Here is an 11,092-nt window from a genome sequence, read left to right on the forward strand (position 1 = left end):
CCCACTCGCTGCGGACTTTCGTTCCCGAGTCCATTCTCGTTGAAGCTGAGCAGCTGGTTGGAACTTGGCTGCTCCAGACCATGTGCGGTCTGTTTGGATTCCTTTTCACAATTTTTCATCAAGAGTTGCGACCTCATCTTGTAGACACTCTCGGGATGTATGACTAGCTTTATGATGTGGAGACGGACTCATTTCACACTAGCCTGTGAGGTTATATTGGGATAATCCATGGATCTATATAGAATACGTGTCACCACTTTGTGTAATTGCTGTACTAAAGAGTCGAGTGAGTTGGCAGCAATGTGTTCAATGTCAGCTTTTATTGGAAAGCGTTTTTTAGAGTCGATGTTAAACATAGTCTGGCACCGCTTTGTGTCACTGTATCATGTATGACAATTTTGATCCGAGCTGCAAATGTGCTATTATTACGGCTGTCATATAAAAAAAATACGTTCCGATAAATGGAGAAGGGGCCAGATGGATATTTGGAAAGGGTTTGATGGGACATACTGATTCTAGACACTGTTTGCGAGAAGCATGTAAATATATTTCATTCATACAAAAACTAAAAAAATACTAAAAATGATACATAAAATTTACATAAAAATTTAAAAATAATATATAATATAATATTAATATATTTCATTTATATAAAAATTTAAAAATATACATATATATATAGAATTTTAGATAAAAATTAAAAAATCAAAAAAATAATAAAAATTATAAAATAATATATCTTCAGCAAGTAGTTATATTCAGGACCTCGATTCGAAAAACACCACTTTCATATATGGGGAATATATTCCACAAACTCATCATGCAAATGTGCATAAAATTCAACTGAACCAAGCCAGTATTTGGCATTCATTAATTTTCTGATAGTAAATTCACTAGTGGTTTTCCAAATATCTGACTTAAGCGTTCAATCGCTGACTGCAGCTTCAAAATTCTGTATGCATGCAGCGCAAGCACAATGCACAATACAGAAATCGAAGATTAACAGAGCCCACTGGGTAGCTATTCAATTTAAAATATGTGGCTGCTTCTCTCAAAGTGGGATTAGGGCTGGACATTGCACAACACCACAGACACACATGCGCTGCATTTAAAAAAGACTTGTGAGTCGCACGATTGGCTATAGTTGATGTAAACGACATTTTCACACTCACCGAGGCATGTAATCCTCCTAATCGTAACACTTTTCTAAAACACGTTGTGGCTATTTCGATGCATCTGAAAGCACAGCAAGCAAATTTGAGTAAGGATTTGAAAATGAAAAATTCTAAATAAAACTTGCAAGACTGACCTACAAGTTTTATTTAAGTACATATTATAAATTGAGTGTATACTGTAGCAGTATAATAAGTTTTAGTGATCTTCCAGGATTCCAAAACTGGGACATATCGAGGGAAAGAGGATTGCCTCCATTTGTATAATCCTGCTTGTTGTGTGAAGGCAGGTGAAGCTAAAGACAGAAAAACTTTGGACAAAAATGATAAATCCTGTTTAGAAAACCTTGGGGGTGAAAAACACAAACACATTAGACAATATAGAAGACAAAGCGGCTGAGAAATGAAAAAAAACAAACAAGGGAAACAAAAGAACTAATCACAACCTGACAGGTGGGAAAGGGAAGAAGACAGTCGATTAAAATCTGCGGATTGGCAGGCTAGACTTTGTTTTGGTGTTTTGTTCTTTTGCGCCGTTGTGGGTGTGGACAAAGCTGATTGTCGGTTATGAAAAGAAAATGGGAAACGAAATTATCGTTACCTAATCATATCCAGAACTGAATTTGTTGACGCATCCTGATCGTTATATCTAACTAAAAATCTCTTCGAGCTAAGGGTCAGTACATAAATTTTAGGTGCTGACCAGATTTTGCAGGAGACAAATGTTTATTAAGGTTTTGAATCGTTTTTACTTATTCCATCTTCTGTCAAAATATAAAAAACCCTTGGAGTCTGACCTCAACTTTAAATGAAGCCTTAAAGCCAAACATGAGTTGCATTGATGTACCGAGACCTTTTGAAGTAATTAATATGCATTTCAAGTCGTCTACTATATAAAATATTTCTAACGCCTCACTCAAAAGCCAGCCTAGCTTCAACTAATGATGTTTCTTTGTGTCTTCAAGATATGCACTTTAAATCTCGAGCTTGTGTGAAGGGGATTTGTGCAGAAATTCGTCAACGTAGGGTCCTCGTAATGGATTAATTGAGATTTACAAATATAGAAAGGCAAATATCTGAATTCGCAGTTTGCTGAGAAGCATTTTTTTTTCAGATTCTCCCCGAAAAATGACAAACAGCATCCCTTATTTATTTTTACAGACATTTTTACAACAGCGTCATTTTTTTTAAACGCACACTTGTTGTAAATCCATCCCGGTGTGTATGCATGCGTTTTATAACCATCATAAAGTTTAGAGTGTTATTGATTCCGACTTGGTCCTGACTCACAGCTATCGGCTTCATCACCACACTGATCTGTATCGACCGCATTAATTCCGCCGGATAATAAAACGTAAACTGTTCTACTGATCACCACTCCAAGACTCAAAACTGATTGTTCTGCATTATTAGACTTGCTGGAGGGGCGGTAGAAGTAAAATAAGGGTGACGGTAAAGTCCGATCAAATTTAACTAGGACAGTACAGAGTGCAGGGTAGTAAGATTTTGAGAATGAACTTCTCTATTAATTTATGTGTGTGTGCTTTTTAGCACCAAATTCCAGTAAAAGCTCCCACGAGAGGAAAGTTATGCAGGTGGAAGATATACAGCGGTTGTGACGGAAATATATTGGACAAGTAAAAAGATGAAAACTAGATGGGGGGGGGGAACATGCCCTCGTTCAACAATTATTCATGTGTAAAAAGATGGAGAAAGAGGACAGAAACCGCAGGGAAGGTTGAGATGAACTTGAAAAAGTCAAGGTTGTAAAATCATTTTATATTGCGGGACAAAACGCATGGGAGTCAACCTGAATGAAGGATTTGTAGGACGGAAATTAATTTATCAAGTTAATGACGGCCCAGATGTGAGATTAACGCAACTACGGTGAGGAAAAGCAACAGCTGGAAATGTCCACAGGAAATAAAAAAAAGATTTTAGACCACCTGGCTCACCTCTCTAATGAATCATAAACTTTTATTAGCAAGGTCTCTTTAAACTTCTTCGCTGGGAGAAATTTATGAGGTAAGATTTTAACGCTGCCGTCGCTAATTAGCATTTGAAGTTTTTTTGTGAATGGCATACGACAGAATGCGGTGTCAGATATAAATTGCGGTGCAGCTCTCAAAAAGAAAAATAAACAGTAGTTCACAAGGGGAGGAAGTGCCCCCATGGCCCCCCCTTCTAGATCCGCCACTGTTTGACGATGACGGTAAGGAAAATCCCCTTTTTCACTTCCTGCTGTTTTTTTTTAATTTCAGAGATACGGAAAATTAAACGAAACATATCAAGATGCAGCGATTACGAGAAGCAATTTGGGAAAAACTTTTGCGAGCCTGATGTTATCTCGACTTCTCACCCCGCCACAACAATCATATCATTACATGACAGTGTACATAATCAGTATCATTACGCTGACGGTTCACATATGCCCTTGTCGTCTCTCGCCGGCTTAACATGAGTGTAATGAAGCTGCGGGCTTTCCATCGGTTGACAGTCCTAAAGAACAAGACCACATAAAACCTGCGGCCATGTTTTCTGCTGTGCTTCAGCCGCTGACTGACAAATGACAACAAATCAATCACAATGAATAAAAAGTTTGCCCTATGACTCAGAGCAAAATGTCAATCTGCCATCTGAATGGAATATGTGCCCGATTCCAACATGTCGCTGACTTCATTGTCGATTTAACAATAAGTGACATTAGACTAACAAACAAATCCCTAACCCTAACCCTAACCCCGGACACAATCCGGTATTTTTTTTCCACTTTTTGGGATTGCCAAACATCATCAACTGAGTTTAAGGTATACACAAAAAAAAAAAGACAAATCTCCAGGAAATATATTCTCTGTGACTTTCATTTCAGCCAACTCAAAACAAAATATTCCAAGAAATAGCAAGAAAAGATTCGACCCGATCTGCTTTTCCCTGCGATTACCGTCCCCGCATGCCTACCAGAGGAAGACGAGTCTGCAAAAATTGCAGACTTGACTCGACAGAGTTGGCCCGCGCCTCTATGAGCTTATAGGGGGGGTGCAGATTATGTAAGCAAGGAAATCACATTAACACCTGACCTATTGTGGTAAATTCTGCCCATGCTGCAAGTGAGAGACAGTCTGCTCTAATGTCTGAACGCACCCCGAAATAAATAGTCGCCACCTAACTTCCTGTCTCTTCTCCCCGACTGGATGTATGAGTGACTTCTCTCTCGATGCAGTGATAAATATCTTTTTTAATTTTTCCACGTCCTTGTGGATGGAGCTAATTGCCGGAAGCGTGTGCGCATGCGTAGCCGCGTGTGCTTATCTATATGGTTCAGTACATGGAGTGTGTCGTTAAGCCTCCAGAGTAAGACGCCAAAATGACACTCAAAATGATAAGCGGCGGTGACCTCCCTCCTCTCTTTAACCTTCACGCCCGACCCTTGGGACACATGCTTGCTATGCTGTGCACTCGGCAGCGGCTGTGCACTTTTACATCTGATCCGTAAAGGTTGCAGGTGAAGAGAAGATTGTGTCGTGATGTCATTTGGATCAATTTTAGGAAGAGGTAAAAATATTTCCTTGTAAATTTATTTTAAATGAGTTCTATCATTCATCAACAGGTACTTCATTTGCAATTTTAGTTTCTGTTAACCTCACCAGAAATCTAATATTCTGGAACAAATTAAATTTTTACCTACTGTGTTTTTAATACTGAATACCGAATCAACCAAAATTATGAAAAAAATATTAAATATTATACTTTTTTTTATAAAATATTGCAATTGGACTATCAGTATAAAGAAGCATTAGCAGAGTTTCTCTGTCTTGTGACTCTTTTAATATTCCAGCACTCACACTGATATGATTATAAATAATGGAACCCAATAAAACTGAGCGCAACACTTTATTTTAAAGTCTGTCAGGTCATTAGTCATTATTAAGGATAGCTGTGTCTCCCGGACTTTGTATTTCGCAGCAGTGGCTCTTCCGTCTCAAAAATATTTTTTTTGGGGGGGGGACTGAAAGTTCAATTCTCTTCCCTTCCCCTGTCAAGATCTTTAACTTGTGTTGACATGATCCAGGAGGTATCTGCCTGGGACCCCACCCCACCCTCTCCCTCCCCGGGATGCCATCTTGAAGTGTCCTTGAACAGAAGGCTATACCCCAATGTTGTTCCCAAAGATCTGGTGACACAAAGCGTGGTAGTCTCTAGCTTCCCATACCGCAATGTACTATTTAAGATGTTGACAGCATATTTGCCGCATGGACCCAACAGCGAGAATAGCAATGAAAGCAGCCTTGCTACTTTTGTGACCTTTTGGACGGTTCGGCGAATATTAATTATCACGTCCTTGACTGTTTAGGTCAGCAAATGAATCAATAAAGTTATGCTATGGTGAGTGTAAATTTGCGTGACTTAGCTCTGATGCAGCGATCGTAACGAGTAGACATAAAGACACGATGTCAATTGAAAAAAAGGATAAAGTTTTTCAAGTAAAGGTCATATTTATATTAGAACATTTAAACGCTCTAGCATGGTTCTGTGTTCAAGATGTTCGAGTGTATCTTCATGTCTGCCTTCCTTCTGCTAAATTTGAACATCCAAATGCTAATCTGATTGATATGAACCCTTTTATACTAATCCGAGCAACCCGGCAAGAGAAAAAATCATTTGGGCAAAATGCTGCAAGCTCATCAAATGTCGATATAATTTAAGTCCTTTGGTGTTATATGACAGACTAATGGCACCTCCTGGAAAGTGATGCCAGTTATTAAATATTGTACATTCTGTGATAAACACCCTCAAGGGATTTGTCTCGTTATGAAAGGAAAATTGTCCATCATTTCATCACAAGCAATAGTCGACAAAATAACTGGAAGTCGATGTCAGCGTTTAGCCGATCACCAGAACGGTTCTTTTATATTTGTTGACATTGTGTGATAAAGACACAGGAAGTAAACAAATGGATTGCCTCCTCCTCTCTGATTATGCATGGAGTTGAATACCTTTGAATGGAGAATGCAAGGTGAAGTGAGAAAAAGCAGGATCTAAATGACAGATGAGACAAATGGAAATGGGAGGACAAAGAAGGGAGGAGGAGAAAAAAAAAGCAGGAAGAGAGAAAAGCAGCATTAAGTGAAAGAGAGAGAAGGTTCTTGGCTGGGCTCGATCTTGGAAGATGTGCTGTCACGCTGCATCAATGTGACTGACAGCAGACTGGCCACTTGGGAGTTCTAAAGCGACACACAAAAAAGAGGCGCACAAACTAACACACTCACAAAATGAAAAAGACACCTGAGCAACTATGCAATCACACACACAGCATCTGAAAAACACATATATTCTAATTATACTTAACCCGATACACACTTAACATGGCTCCAGATGTCAGGTGTCCATTTTTGGCACAGTTCTGCTTAGTGGTACGAAATTTTTTCCAAGGTCGGGGAACACCAACAATAAAAACTTAAAGTTGAATATGTCGAATAATTGATATATATTAACATACGATCATATCAGATACAATCACCATTATTCGTTTTATCCTAAATGATGACATGTAGAATAAAAGTGCAGACAGTCAGTATTATCTCAGAACTGTGTGTGTTTGTGTGTGTGTTGTGGAAACCTAATCAAGTCATTTAAAATGCCTAATGAGAGAGTGGAATGAGATTCTAATCACGTTTTAGCAGGGTGAGCAGTGACTAGGACAGTAAATAAGAATAGATATATGGTCAATCCACCTATAATAATTAATATTTAAGAAAATATGGATTTGATCAAGAAAAAAAACATTTGTGTGATGTCATCGATGCTCATATTCCGACCAGATATGGAAACATTTTATAGATTTTCCATCCCAAAACAGAAAGGCTCAGTTGCCACGTTCAACTTCTGAAATATTTCTGGACGGTGTTACAGGAAAAAGCTTTTTATTAATATTATTATTCATGAATGTAAGTGATGAAAATGATGTGCACTGACTAACCTTAAAGTTGAGCGGGGTTAAAAACAGCTTTTAAAAGGTGCATGTGCAACCAAAAATGGTTGTTCTTCATGTTGAGGCTCAAGAACGAGAAAAAAAAAACAAGATTATAGACTCATTTTCGTGGCACAACTCAATTTGCTGATGTTCTAGTTTTCCGTCTTCTCGCATTTTTTTTTCATCTTCACAAAATATCATTTCAGCTTAGTTATTCAGATATATTCATTAAAAACTTTATAGTGTCATCACGAATCCCATTCCGCCAACAATATTGACACCAGCCATATATATATATATATATTTTTTTTTTTTTTTTTTACAAGGAACACCTGTTCCATGCTGTAATTGGACTTGTCCCCATTGACATCGCCTAACAGTGTCCCCCGTGTGCTCCGTAGATATCCAACATGTCAGGCAATCAACTTCGCTCGACTGAACGCAAGTCGTTATATGTCTGTCACGTTTGTATCCGCCATCTTGTTATGTCGCCTAAACGCAATCCACCAAAAAAAAAAAAGAAACGATGAGCACAATCCATCTTTTTCTACTGGCTGTCTGTAGCTTTCTTTAGCAGGTTAATTATAGAATATAGCAAGCGAGGAGAAGATGATTACTGCCACAGTGGTCCAATGAGCGGTTCAATGATCCCCGCCACAGCACTCGTAAACTTTTATTTCTTTTCTTGGGCAAATTAGAAAATCTGGACAATTAAAGGTGCAATGAGATTGCATTACAATACCCAACTGGGTATTGAACAGCCTGAAGGTGAGGACGGTGAATGAAACATTTTTTTTTCTATTCACTCAACCGTTAATTTCTCGACAGAAAAACACATTCAGTATCTTCAGAGTCAGAAAAGTTTCCTTTCAACCCAAATAAATGTATGAAGGCGTCGTATTACATACATTAAAGACTACACAACAAATTGATGAATAACTATTTTTCAAATCTAAAAAAAGGGGGAAAAAAAATCAAATAATTTAAAAAGATGAAGTGTAAAAAATGCTAATATCTATTTTTCAAAAATGAAAACAATTAGCATTTTTAGCACTGATATAAATTTGATTTGTTCTCCGGGTCCACATAAAATGATGTGGCTGGACATATTTGGCCCCCGGGCCTTGATTTTGACACCTATGAAAAAAGTCACCAAAAAATGGCTGACTATTTTGGAGCAGGGCTGACACAGCCTGCTGGTGATAGAGAAATGTCGGAATGAGGATTCCAAAAAAGAAACGGTGTATGTGATGATTCCAGGCCGGCTATCTCGACGGGGGGAGCCATCCTGCAGAGCCAGTAATCCTCTGCCTGTGCAAAACAAAAAAAAATAGAAAAATCCCGAGAAATAAAGTATGTGCTGACTCGAGTGGCTCATTGAAATATGAGACTCCACGATGTCATTGGACCGGCTGACATTGCGGATGCGCGGCCCATTAATATTAGCTATTTATATGAACGTGGCACTGTCACGGAATTCTTGGCGTTTCTGTGGCCAAGCCAAAAATGACATGTTCTACTTATAGCATATTCATACACAAAATATGAATCTATAAAGCAAGACTATCACTTTCTCTTTCATATATTATCATAATCATCATCTGCGTTCAAGCGGCTCCTGATTTTAAAATACGTTCAGGTCACGTATTTTCATTTGTCAAATATCTTCCACTCAGCAGGAGAAGAACGAGCCGAAGGTTAGCCCATTGCCCACTAATCCTTTGCTTTGTGACTCGGTTGCTATGACGACAATCACTTGGCTATGCTCTCAAATTGAATCATTACTTTCTTGGCTCCCCTCCCGATATTATATGTATATATGTAATTTTCATCTCCCTAAATTGAAGAACATTTGTGCAAAAAAAAGGTGTTGCACAGTGTGCTAAATTTCCAGCGGAAGAGCCGATTAGCATAACGCTAATGTCAGCATGAGCTGAGACCACAGGCCCGTGTCAATATAAGCATTTCCTTTTTTCCCTGCTCGATACATCCGCTACACATGCAATTGCATAAGAGGTGCACATGATGATGCGTTGAACTTTTTGTCTGACTTACGAGACATACAAGATAGGGGTTAAACATAAGGCCCGGGGGGGCGGGTATGTCCCGTCCCATCATTTTATGTGGCCCATGAAGCCAAATTATGCATCAACTTTATGTGTCAATACTAAAATTACAAATTGATTTCACTTTTATATTACATATTTCACTTTTTTTTTTATTACCATTCATCTAGTTAAAATACAGTTTTTATTTCAAAACTAGTTTATCTTTTTTTTTTTGTGTAGCCTATACTGTATACGACCTTGAGAGTCAAAATAGCCCTCGGAAAGAAATTATGCCTACGATGCGGCCCGCAACAAAAATGAGTTTGACATCCCTGAGCTCGAGATTTGAATTTGAATACGCAATCAAAATGTGATTGCATCTGATTGGACTGTGTCGTTCTCAATTGATTTTCACCAAACACGACTCTAGACTACAAGTAAAAAAAAGCAAAAAATCCGAAAGTGTTTGATTTGATAATTATCAGTGACAAATTCATTTACGAGAAGCCCGAAAGTCATTTTAAAGTTATGTGTGTTAAGCTAACCAATGAGACGGATTAATTAATTAAAAATGCGTGTTTACTCGTGGCTCAACTGTTTTAGGGATTCCATGCGATGCAAAGTTGTCCAAATAATTGTGCAAGCTATTGATTTATATCTAATCTGCAAAGACATCGAATGACCTCCTATTGAATTTCAATTTTTTAGAAAGGATGCATACAAAAGCATGAGCTGTAGATGTCTTTCGTTTTTTTAAAGCCTGGGACTCTATTATTGAACATGACGGAACTATCAAAGAACTCCGTGACCTGTCTTTGTTGATATACCCCCCCCCTCCCAAACGGGGAAAGATCTGAGTGTCGTTCTCTGCTGACCCATGCTGTGATCAAATACACAGATACGCACTCTGACCTTGAAGTTTATCCTCATCTTCAAGTTTGATCTGGTCATGAGCCCTGACACTGGAGAGGGAAATGAGCCATGGAAGAATTAGGATGGCAGGTGTAAAGGTCAACATATGACTATAAAGCAAGAGGACTCACACGGAGAGATGGATGATGGGGAACTCATTGGTGTAAACCGGGACAAACAAATGGAAACAAAGGAACCTCTAAATTGGAATTTTCCCAGTACTGGCTGTTTTTTGTTTTTTTTCCATATGCAGTTCTTTTCCCTATGTTTAAAAATCCAAATAAATCAGATGTTAATTAGAGTCCCCCAAAAAAGTTTGTGGTGTGTTACAGAGGTCCCCGTAAAGTCAATTTACAGGAGAACGAGTGTGTAAAATCGAAAGGCCAGATTAGACAAATGTAACATCGCCTAGTGGACTTAATAGAATCCTGAACCAAAAAAGGTCATAGACCTGAGACAGGGATAAAAAAGAGAGCAATGGCTAGTCGGATGTGAGATTAAAATTGGGTGGGATTAAAATGGGTGACCGCTACATCACAGACGACAAAATACCTGGAAAAGTTGAAAGGATTAACAGGGAAAACAAAAAGTAAGCAGTGAATAGATAAGCGGAAGACATTTCTTGACATCCTTTTTTGTCGCCAAACAGCCACCTCGGATTTTCGGGTTTATACTTCCCCACACAAAGCTCACCTTCATATATGGCCTTCGATCTTCACAGAGCGGTTCTTCCCGCTTAGTCTTCTGGTCTTGGTAAGTCCCCTCCAGATGGTCTACAAAGCATTAACGCCAGTGCCAGCAACGTTTGGTCGCTTCCGTCAGCGGCCGGCCAGGAGAATGGCTGCCCTTAGGCGGCTTTTGACAGTCTGACAAAAAACTCTTGCACTGGCAGCAACTGTTAAATCTGGCTGCTCGCCAACATTCCCGACTCATTCCAGGCACCTGTAGCGAAACTTACTAGCCTAACAGTATAATAAATAGTAGGGATG

General features: G+C 38.8%; 1 protein-coding gene across 2 annotated transcripts in view; it reads right to left on the bottom strand.

Annotated features, from left to right (window-relative positions):
- The window catches only part of unm_sa34860 (un-named sa34860), a 70,260-nt gene that overhangs the window by 53,763 nt on the left and 5,405 nt on the right, over positions 1–11,092 (bottom strand). The window contains exon 1 of one of the 2 annotated variants that reach the window (XM_088391129.1): positions 1,173–1,213. The exons of the other annotated variant lie outside the window; for it this stretch is intronic. The gene's annotated coding sequence lies outside the window, so the exon portion shown is untranslated. Of the gene's footprint in view, positions 1–1,172; positions 1,214–11,092 lie in introns of those variants that run through there. 2 annotated transcript variants of the gene reach the window in all.

This window comes from Syngnathus floridae, chromosome 12 (genome assembly GCF_059516105.1).
Source record: "Syngnathus floridae isolate MCC-2025c chromosome 12, RoL_Sflo_1.0, whole genome shotgun sequence".
NCBI classification, from domain to species: Eukaryota; Metazoa; Chordata; class Actinopteri; order Syngnathiformes; family Syngnathidae; genus Syngnathus; species Syngnathus floridae.